Here is a 12,932-nt window from a genome sequence, read left to right on the forward strand (position 1 = left end):
TCACAACTAGAGAGTCAGCCTGGCTCTCCAACTTAGCCCCCGGCACAACCACCTTCACGGCTGTGTAGGTACAGTGGTGAGTGCCCATGGGTGGGAATCTCAGTACCACTGTTTCCACTAGGGGGCTCATGGGCTTCTGATTTCTCAACACCCCTCCCCATCGAGGTGTTTACCCCTAACATATACCGCCCCTGTATGCGTCTTGACTTGTCCGTTAACCTACTCAACCTACCTCCCCAAATATACCTACTATCCCTACCCAACATCCCACTCTCACCTGAAAAAAAAAAAAGGGCAATCAATCCCCCCCACCCAAATATCACCCTGTACATAGCTGTCCATTTCACACAGGTGTCCACTGGACACATGTTGTTGTTGATCTTTCGGATTTTCCCAGTTATGGGTCGCCACAGTGGAACTCCAGTCCGCTAATAATTGGCAGTAGAATTTTACAGTGCTGAGTTGCCAGCTCAACGCCTAACCTTCAACGAAGTCACATCCATTCACGCATGTCTTTTGGAATGCCACTCGACCGTGGGGAGGACATGCAGACTCTACACAGAAGGCACTCCCACACTTCAGCTGAGAATCGAACGGGAGAACCTCTTGCTGTGAGGCAACAATGCTACTGCTATACCACCATGAATCACTGTCCACTGGACAAATGTAATTTTGTCTAAGTGGCATCACAAGATATTAATGTTATCCTCACACCTCTCTCAGGGGTTTAAGTGTCCAAATCTACCTCCAAAGTCAGTGTATATGCACAACTGTTGCTGTAGAAGAAATGGGCAGATAAGGACCTTCCCTACACCCTCCTGCACATTCCTAGCTATTTACCCTACTGTCATTCCCCTCTTTATGCCCCTTTTCCACCACTTTTCAGTCAACCCTTTTTTTCTTTTCTTTTAAAGAAATTAGCGTGGGGTAAGTGGGAGTAAGCACGTTTAAGCAGCAGTAGGTGGGTTTAAGCTTGTTTGCATGGGGGTAAGCAATGCCTACACAGGTTAAGCAATTTAGAAGTTACCTTAGTATAAGAAACTGTAACCTTTAGTTAGCAGTGCTTACCTCCATGCAAACCCGCTTACAACTGCTTAAAAATGCCTTAATCTGTATCCAATGGCCCTTCTTCTGCTCAGCAATAAAATAAACAGCCTCTGCAAGAATCAAACCCTGGACCCTGCACACCATAGCCAAAGTGATTTACCACTAAGTCATGTCAGATATACATAACAGTGAGGTTTTCACAAACATATCATCCAGCCCAGTCATTCAACAGTTCAGAAAATGTATTTAGACATGTAGATGTATTTGTGTGTGTACATATATTAATATGCAAATACATAAATATATATATATATATATATATATATATATATATATATATATATATATATATAGATATAGATATATAGATAGATATAGAAATACATGTATATATATATATATATATATATATATATATATATATATATATATATATATATATATATATATATATATACACACACACACACACACATACATACATATGCATACCTATAGATATATATGTCTACATCTATATGTCTATAATATATATATATAGATATTATATATATATATATATATATATATATATATATATATATATATATATATATATATAGATATATAGGTATATACAGACATACATCTGTAGATAAAAATGGAAACATAACAAAAACATATATGTCCACATGCACCATTAATGGGGTTGAGAGGCAACAAACAACATACGTCTTGTACGAACAGGTATCCCCCCCCCCCCCCCAGCCAAACATATCTGCCCTGCAATACACTACCAACTATTGCAGATCCCTTAACCATGACCTGACACGACATGGGCAAAAGATGTTAACAGTACTCCATCCCACCTAAATGATGTCAGGCTGGTATCAGTAACATATCATGTAGTACAATCCGGCTGCCATAGGGAATGTACAATGTGGAAGCAATGGACATCCCTAGGATACATATACACAGACACATATATACAAATATAGATATACATATATATGTATATATATATATATATATATGTATATATATGTTCATCAGTGGCAGTGACTAACATTGAGCAGCTTCCCTGCCCCCCGTAGAGGTGGTTACTGACTTGAAACTGTAGTTTTATTGGCCACTAGGGGTCATTTCCATAACTCCTTCATTTGTCCTCAGAGGAGTGGTTTAAGGCAGTAACTTGTAGTTTATTGGCCATTTTGGGTCATTTCCTGTCTTTTCCAGCCCCCTGCTATAAAGCACGCTTTAGCGTGCATTAGCCGATGAAGCTGAGTTGCCACTGTTGCACACTAGGGCAGCACCGTTAAGCAGGTTTAAACTATTCGGCTACCTAAAGTCCACTCTTCAAATTTTCCTTAAAACTACCTTCCTCGAACTATACTACTGATCTTATCAGCGTATCCTATAATTAAAAGATCATCTCTACTTGACTCCAAGTAGACTATTCTCTATCTGTTAAACGTAGCACTTGCTCCTACAGTACTTATTACCTTGATACGCACTCTTGTCATAGATAGTACCCCAAAAGGCAACCCCCATTTCTCGGTCACCCACGCCCCGAATCTTTTTAAAGTTTTTTTGTCTATTCCTTCTAGCATGTCGAGGGATCAGTTGCTAGTGTCCTCTCCTGCTCAGCTGGTGAACCTGAATATTGAGGCAATGTTACAATTGCCTCATGTACACAGACAACCCTCTCCTCCTCCCACAAAACACAAATGCATGCGAGAGATGCAACTATACGGCCAAACTGGAGGCTGAGCTCTCTCAACATAGGACTGGCAAGACCAGTCAGGAGGAGAAGGTTACCACACACACTATAGACCCAGTCTCACATAGTACCATTACAACCTCAAATCATACACATAAACACACAAAGACATACTGGAGGCTCTGATCAAAAATCTACCAAAACAGCAGAGGCCACCAAAGCAGACACCCAAACAACCACCACCTCAGAACACAACACCTGCAACACATAGACCTCACAGTCAGAGTGTCAAACAGTCACAGCCCTTAAGGCCAAACACAATGCCAGACACACTAGTCATTAGTGACTCCATAGTCAGACACACTGACGTCCCGCTCACCAGACTGAGTAAGGAGAAGGTCACAGTAAGCTGCCTGTCGGGCGCTAGAATCCGCCACATAACGCAAGCACTCAGGTCTCTCAACAGCAGGTACAAATATGACTCAGTCATTGTCCACGCTGGTGTAAACGATCTGAGACGTACCTCCTTGGACTACATGAAAAGAGACATTGAGGAGCTCTCTGATTATATAGCCCAGGCAGGTATGACCCTGACCTTGAGCAGTATCCTACCTTCACCAAGAATGATGCCACAATACAGCGATAAGATGATCAGCTTTAACAATTGGCTTAAACACTGGTGTCATTCAAAGGGGATCCAGTGTCTGTCTGCCTGGGATGACATGCTGGCAAGCCACGCTGCTTCGCAAGGGACGGCTTGCACCTGTCACCCCTGGGATTCCGGATATTGGCAAAGGCTCTTGCCACCCCCATAGTGCCTTTTTAGACAAGGCTCAAATTCTAAACCTACCACCCTAGAACACAAAAAGGAAAAAACTAAGGGTAATGCTGCTCAATGCCAGAAGTCTAAATCTCAAAATGCACGCACTCGAGGCCCTTCTCAGTATGGAGAACATCGATGTCTGTGCTGTGACAGAAACCTGGTTCAAGGCTCCTGAGAGCACCCCAGTGCTATCAGGTTTTACCTCATATCATGCGTTCCGCCCCAAAATCCGGACAATACCAAGAAAGGAGGGGGGGTATCCATATTCATCAAGGACACCCACACCTCAAGACTGGTGGCAACGCACGATGCATCGGAGACCATCCAGGTACAATTAACCATAGGCAAGACTGCTCTGCAAATTGTAGCATGTTACAGGCCACCCTCACAAACTCAGGAACCTCACATGGCCCTCCTGAAAACACTAGAGGGGATAAATGTATCACCAAACACCATCATACTAGGTGACTTCAATTACCCTAATATAGACTGGGAACACTACTCAAGCCCAAACACCCTAGCCCAAAAGTTCCTGGAATTCATAAACTCAAATGCCATGGAACAACTAGTCACCATCCCCACAAGAGGAGATAACATACTTGATCTCATCATCACGAACATGGGAGCACAATGTTCAACACGGAGGTGTACCCCTCACTGGTGAGATCAGACCACAAACTAATCTCGCTGGAGGTCCTCATCCCACCCCACCTGAAATAAAAAGACCACAGTAAAGAACTTTTCAAAAGCCGACTTCACACTTCTAAAGACTAGTGTGGTCTCCTTTAAGGCCCCGAGCCATGGAAAACAGTACTCAAGCCGCTGAATCACTTACAAATGCCTTCTACCAGCACCTGCAGGACTGCATGGATAAGGCAATCCCAAGCAAAACAAAGACTCTTTGTACCAAAGGCAAGCGTCCAGTCTGGTGGACCCCAGCCATAAACAAACTCTACAACAAAAGGAGGAAGCTACTACAAGATAGAGCAAAATCCTTAAAAGGTAAGACACCCTTGATCACTATAAGTAAAAACTAAGAGCTCTCATAAAATCATCCAAAGCAAATTTCGAGAGAAAAATAGCTAAAGACTCAAAAGACAATCATAAGGCCTTCTTTAGCTATGTTAGAAACCTGGGAGGAAACTCCCAGATATGCTCAGAGCTAGTTCAAAATGATGTGAAGATTACTGATCCTACAGACATTGCCAACATACTGGCTGACAGGTTCAGTGCAAACTTCTCCCCCCCCCAAAAGGGGAGATATCTATACCAAACAATTGCATCCCCCCAAACATCTCCAGCGCCCAAGTGGGAACTGCTCTCTCCAAAGAAAAAAACACAGCATCCATGGGACCTGATGGTGTCCCCGGCTGTGTGCTCCATGAACTCAATGAGGAATTAAACCCACAGCTAGGACAGCTGTTTAATCAAAGTCTTACCTCTGGATACGCCAGGAGTGGCGCACTGCAACTGTGGTACCACTTCACAAAGGCGGTGCCTCCACCGACCCTGGAAATTACCGCCCATTAGCTTGACAAGCCTTATCTGCAAAGCCATGGAGAGGATCATAATGGACCTCATAAATAAAGACATAGGGAATTTGCAGACTTTGGATCCAACCCAGTTTGGCTTTGTCAAAGGCAGATTATGCCTTTTAAACTTGGTTGACTTTTTCAAAACAGTCACCAAAGCCATTGATGAGGGAAAGGCAGTCCATACAGCCTACCTCGATCTGGCTAAGGCCTTCGATACAATACCCCACTCGGGTATCATTGAAAAACTCATCAGCTTAAATGTCAACCCATACATCACAAGATGGGTTGCAAACTGGCTGAGTGACAGAACCCACAGGGTCAGAGTTGCTGGTGCCATGTCAGACTCAAAGCCTGTCACAAGTGGTGTCCCACAGGGCTCAGTCCTGGGCCCACTCTTGTTTGGCATCTACTTTTCAAGTGCAAGCAAACACAGGAGGGTTATGGCTGACAAAGTTTGCAGATGACTGCAAACTGGGCCATAGTAGAAAACACATCTGACACAGATATCCTTCAGAAGGGTCTCACAGAAACGGATAACTGGTGCCAGAGCCACGGCCTAAAGTTAAATGCCAAAAATGCATAGTCATACCCTTCGGGAAAAACAAGGTTACCCCTAGCTACCAAATAGGTGGCAATCCACTGAGCACAGAAGAAGTTATCAGGGACCTGGGGACCCAGGTTGATAGTAGTCTGTCATTCGACACCCATGTAGCTAAAGTAGTTAGGAAGACCTTCTACATTGCCCACCTTATCATGAAGGGATTCTCATCTAGATCAAGGGAGGTCATAGTCTCCTTTACTCATCACTCATCAGACCAATGATTGAGTACAATGCCCCATTCGGAATGTATCTGACCCGACACTTGCAGCAGCTGGAGAGGCCACAAAAGTTCCTCACCAAAAGGATAAAGGGTCTCAAAATCTGTCCTATGCTGCCCGACTGAAAGAACTCCAGCTCTATTCAGTTGCTTACCGCTTGCTCAGAGGTGACCTTTGCCTAACATACAAGGCCATGTCAAACCCAGATTTGATGAATATGCTTCACCTCAAAAAATCTAGATCCATCAGAGCCACAAGGGCGGGAGACTTAAACCTTGACACGGCTATTAATAGGACGTGCTGGAGGGATAGATTCATCACCCAAAGACTCCCTATGCTGTGGAACAAAATCCCGGTACATGTGAGGCAGAGCACCTCGCTGGCATTGTTCAAGAGAAATCTTGACCAATGGATGGGAGATCGCAGATATACCCCAGGGATTACCTCAGTGTCACTGCTCGACAGAGGCACAGCAAAATAATGGGTATAGTTCCCCATACTAAAGGGGTGGCGTAAGCCACAAAACGATGGGCTAAGCTTGTAAATGAACTCGGGCAGATAGCCTAGTATGAACCTATGAACCTATGAACCTATGAACCTATATATGTAACTACGCATGCACGCACAGAGATATGTATAGGAAGATACTTATGTAGAAGGTGCACACAATATGCAACAGACACTTTGCCTACAGTTACCACCGTACCAAATGGACACCGTATGGGCCACCCATACAAAGGACAATCGTTGCCTGCAACATATACCTACAGAGAGCTCAAAGGATATAACACCACACACAGGTTTGCATACATGGGAAAGCTTTATTTGTGTACTATTACAGTTGTATATGCCATGTCATATAGCTGTTTAGACACTGACATCCATATAAATAGAGTAATGCAACTGTGAAACAGTTATACTAATACAGTGTTCTGGAAAGGTTTACATATGTTGCTGTCCAGGCCGAGGCCTTCAAGTAGTACAATATTAAAGATAGACTGGACCACAGGATACCAAACAATCAACAGTAAGTAATGCAGATGTATAGTCCAGCAGCCTCTATCTATACTCTGTACACATTCCCTAGGGGGTAAAGACCTCAGTTGACACAATGGGATGTATCTGTTACATAACAAGGCATAACTGGCACCATCACAATCACACTGACAAACAGAACAGTCTGTATGGCAGGAGGCAGTAGGCCTGCATTTATCCAACGTGGATTGTATGGTAATGTATATCCAGATACATTAAGGCAGCTTAACCCTGATACCCTCACATGTTGTAACAGCCTTGGTTAGTTATGGTGCATCCCCCACAAAAACTCAATAATACAGGATCATATACCAGTGTTACATACACTCACCTCTGGAGTGCATAAGGGCACACATGTATTGTGTAAGTGAAGCCCACACATATATGACCCCAACACCACAGTATGTGTGGGGGACACAACAGCAGTGGACTGATGGCAGGAATGGCAGCATGACATACTCACAGCCCACTACAGAACAACCCCTGACAGCATGTCATATGTGCAAAGCCTGGAATGTAGGTGGAGGACAGAGGCTGGAATACAGGCCCATATGTGTAAAACTGTTGTCATTCACTAAGCAAGTCTCTGGTGTTACAGGATTTTCTGCAACATACCCTTATTCAGGAATATGAAGTGAGAAGCAGAATGGATGTGCCATGTACTGATAGCACTCAACCCACACACTGCCAGTGATATATCTGACACAAGACCTGTGTGTTGGACAGACAAAAACATAATAGGTACACCTCTGGAACATTTGGAGGATAGGCCCACAGTTGAGAGCTATGCAGACAGACTGCATTCCAAGTTAAACTAGTATGTACACACAAACCCTGCAACACCAGTGCTATGCAATACATATGACAACATTACTTACACTCTTTCTGTAGTTCTGGAACCTCCTACAAATATGTAGCTGGTCTGAGTGTGCAGGTTCTCCTGTAAGAGGTATTGCTATGTTTTGTCTGTAATACTGATCCCCCACATAGGAAGGATGTCCATCATACAGGAAAGGTAAAGGGACCACGCCCACATGATGTAGGGATTTATAGTAGTTGGTTGCCATGACAGTGGTAATTGGAAGTTCTACACAGCATGGTGCATGCAGGTAGCAAGTGGAGGACACAGATTGGTGCAGAGGCCATCACCTGATCATGTGCATCACCTACAAATTCCATGCTGAAATCTATGCAAAGCAGCTTATTCCATCTACTGGAGAGAGACTGAGAATGAGAGTGAGAAAGAGAGAGAGAGAGTGCGTATAAGGAAAAAAAAGTAAAATACCAAACACTCTAGAAGAGTCTGCAGTCCCAGAACAGGTATGTGAAGTATATATGTATGTAATTCAACCGTAGTACTTGGTCAATAATAATGAGACAGATGATGTGGAATGCTTTATATATGTCTTCAGGTGTTGTTGTAATGATGTTCAGCTGAACAACTGCTAAGGACAATAGAGTCCATCCCTGTGGGTAGTGGGCTATACTCCACAACTATGCAGAGCAGCACAGACTGATAAGATGTAAGCCATCATAGTGTGTGTTGTGTAATGGGAAGTATGTATATTATATGGCCAATAGCTGGTGGTGGAAGTAAAGCCATTATGATGGACATATGGGATCCACAGTCCACCCCTTGCAGGGGACTCAGCATAATCTGTACTGTAGCATACAGGAAGGCCATAGGTGTGAAATAGGGTTACCGGCAATCTAGCCTTACATGTACCCCACTGATGTCAGGCTGTGTCCATATGTGGCACCTGTCTGTGTTGTAGCAAGGCAGAACAGTGCAGCTGTGCAGGAAGGTTTTGTGAGATTGTGGACATGATGTCTGAATGTACCCCACATATAGGTAGGCATATGTGTACATATGTACACATATATAATAGATAAATATACATATATATATATATATATATATATATATATATATATTGTTGTTGTTGTGTCTTTCAGCTTTTCCTGGTTATGGGTCGCCACAGTAGAACTCCGGTCCACTAATGATTGGCAGTTGATTTTTACGTGCTGAGTTGCCAGCCCTAACGCATAACCTTCAATGAAGGTATGCCCATTCACGCATGTCTCCACGCAGAAGATGCTCTAGCTGAGAGTCGAACCAGACAGCATCTTACTGTGAGGCGACAGCGCTACCACCGCGGATATATATATATATATATATATATATATATATACATGTAATACATGTATGTCCACAAATATATAGATACCCATGTGTAGACATATATATGAGCACATATGTACAACATCACATATATCTCCACATAAATAGATATATACCTATATGCACGTCTACATATATACAAACACACACACAAACATATATGAATGTAAATGGGTCCCCTTCAGTAGACTGAACATTTATAAGTTCGAACCACATATGGCTGAGACCATATGTTTGAACTTGTTAAATTCCAATCTGACTGAATGGAGATCTCTGTACAGAGCGGAAAGGGAAGATTTCCTATTTCTGCAATGTAGTGTGATCTTGGAGTTGGTATATTTAAGTATGGGGGGTGCAGGGGGTGCAGGGGGTGTAGTCCCCTGCTGTAGATATTTAGTTTTGTGTTTTTTGGTTTTATGTGGTTTTAATTCAGTGTTCAAACTTTTACGAGTTCGAACATATGGCCCGGCCATATGTGGTTCGAACTAGTAAAAGTTCAATGCATTGAAGTAGATCCATATGTAAATACATGCCCCCTATATTACTATCATGTGCTGCATGCTATGTGTGAGGAAACAGCACACGCATAGCAATACACACAGATATCTGCAGCTGTCTGTGTGTGCAACATGGATGGGTATGTCACATGTGAACCCATTGGGACCACATTGCCTTTGTCTGTGATTTATGAAATGGGAATATGGGGAAGTATGGCAGGTATAGTTGTGGAGGTGGTCAGGGTTCGTAGGTATAGAGGACAGCCTACAGTTGTGGTATGTGCCACATTTGGTGGGTAAACACCCTGGATGTTGTGTGTGGTTTGTGATGTGGACGCCCCATGGGCCTCAATATGGACACAATGGGAACAAGCCTCCCACTCACTGCTACTTACAACAGCAGTCCACATCCTGAAGGTGCCTGGCCTGGAGGCTGAGCAGGAGGAGCATGTTGGCCCTGTGAATGTGTACTGGGTGCCTCAGAGTGATGTAGCACATCCCACATGTGTCTGTGGAGGCCGTTATGAAACAGAACCTGGATATGACTGCAGGGGGCAGCAGCATGCCTGTGTGTGCCGCTGGGGGGGAACAACATGCTGTGGGTTAGTTCCACCTGACGGTATTGATGGATCAGCACATGAGGAGGCCCCAGGGTGGGAAACACATGTGATATGTCTGGGTAACATAGGCAGATGAGTTTGGAGAGGTGGTTCTGCTGGCCAGTAGTACATATGCATGCTATTGTGTCACTGTTATAGAACATATGTTGGTAGTAATAGTCTACACAATCCCAGAACATGTCCAACAGCATGCATAGATAACCGCAATAACACAGTATGTCAGATGTGCAGCACACACATAGCAGGCATACCACAGGCATATATGGAACCATTGTGGCCCTGATAATAGCATGCAGGTGAACAGTCCGTAACAGGTCAGCAATGATAGTGTCCACACAGGGAACATGACTACTAACACATTGCACCAAGTGTGGTACAGTACAATATCTGCCCCACTGGTAGGTATGCTATAGCCATACCTATTGAGATGTGTGCACAGTTTGTTGTTGCTGGTATGGTGGGGGAGGTGACAGTGATGTGTATTAAGAACTGTGGTAACCTTGCTGCATGACCTGCTCACACCTGTGTCCATCTTTATGTCTTTCAGGCATGATGTCTCATGCAAGGCTGCCAGCCTACTCAGCAGCAGAAAATGACATCCTGCTGGATGGACTAATTCATCACTATGCAACCTTGTTTGGCCAGGCTGCCCATGATCAGCATGAGTGGACCGCCGTGTGGAACGACCTAGTCCACAGAGTCAATGATGTCGGACTGCACAAGCACAGTTATGAGCAGGTCCGGCATCATTATTTTGACCTGCTTCTCAATGCCCGTTGGTGTGCTGCTGCAGTCCAGAGGGATGACCTCACCACAGGGGGGGCTATGCCATCCATCCATCCCCTTTGACACGTGTGGAGGAGCTCCTGGCTAGCCTTGTGGCACCTGCCCATCCGCCCACACACCAACCATCACACACCTTTGTGGAGGTGGGTGCCACCCACACACCGGTTGAGGAGCATGCAGTTAAGGCCACAGGGCACGTCGGTAGATCACTGCTGCATATACATCCACATCAGTACAGGTAGATCATGCATATTTGACATGTCATAGATATATTTTGTTGCTGCATAGTAGTGATAAACAGATGTCCTTATGTGGTAGTATTGTGGAAATGTACTCTTGATGCATTGTAATACTGCACCCACCCTGTAGCACTGCCATAGTTTTGCCTACTGACTTTGCATCTCTCACCCTCTTATGTAGGTCCCTCCGGGATACCACCAAGGCAGCAGCCTGTAGTTGGTGAGTATGGTTCATGTAGATGCTTGCCAATACAATGGGCATGTAATGGCTATGGTATATGCCATGCAAACATCTAACACACCTACCCAGAATGCATGCTGTACATGTGCATGTATTGTTGCTGTGAAATGCACGGCATCACAGGGGTGACCATGTTAGGGTATTGGAAGGGGATGTCAGACACCTGCATGATAACTAACATCCTGTCATTGTGGAATGTGTCTACAGGGAGTAACATAATGGTGGGAGACATGGCCTACAGTAGGACATGTTTGGAACAACACCCATATACAGTGCAACACCAGTGTATATACCTGTAGGACAATGGCAACTGCTGCAGAGATACACTATGGCATAAGGCCTTACAGTGGTCTACATTATCTGCTGGGGACAAGGCTGTAACATGTGGTATTCAGTGTATGGGACACTGCAAAGTGACACACATGTGTAGGGCTTACTTGTCATGCATCTGCAAAAAGGCTGAAGGAGAAGGGAGGTGTGTCAACATGACACACCAGTGCACTTCAGCATGGATCCTAAGTATGCTAAAAATGGCTGTATCTGTATATAGTCAAGTTCAGGACCTGTGGCAGCCGTAACCCTACCCCAACAGCAATAGTGATGTCAGTGTGTGAACACCAAGGGATGTGCACATGAGTAGACCTTGCAATCATGCAGAATAGGGGGGGCATGTGTAGGGCAGACTGAAAATACACTGGCAAATACAGATGGCCCATGCTGGTAAACCCCTACCAGGAGTAGTGACTGCTGTAGTACACACAACAGGTGCGTTGAACTGTCATGACAAGGGTGTGCACACATATGCCCACATGGTATGTATGCATCATGGTCAGCATCTGCACACCTAACACATTCCGTAGACACTACATGTGAAAGTACAGGACATATGTCACATATCGGGCTCATGTACTGCTAAGATATGCAATGCTGTAGTCCCATGGCAGATCAAGGATGGATGCGTCATATCAATGAGGGTGTGTACACCCCCCATATTCATGGCATGCTCTGATGGTTGTCAGTGTAAGAGTACTGGATTGGTCATTCATGGTCCGCTGATGTTGAGAGCTGTGCATCAGACATCAGGCATTCACAAATTACATCTGTCCACATATCATGCCAAGTATGTGTTGCTGGAAAACATAGGGGCTGTGAGTATTAAAGCTGACATAACTGACACAGTAGTACACATTCAGCAATGGGCTGTACACCTGTGAGGTGTGGTGCACAGTACATGGCAGGGTGCAGAACAGGTGCACAGAAATACCGTGTTGATGGGCGCAGTGGTATCCAGGGGAAGGGGCTTCACCTAGTGGCACAGCACATGCATCACACACATGTATACTGTTGCTAGCATGGAATGACTATAGCTGCACTGCATGCTGTTGGTTACCATATGTTATGCGTGTTAA

This window comes from Protopterus annectens, chromosome 10.part0 (genome assembly GCF_019279795.1).
Source record: "Protopterus annectens isolate FY-2018-M chromosome 10.part0, PAN1.0, whole genome shotgun sequence".
NCBI lineage: Eukaryota > Metazoa > Chordata > Ceratodontiformes > Protopteridae > Protopterus > Protopterus annectens.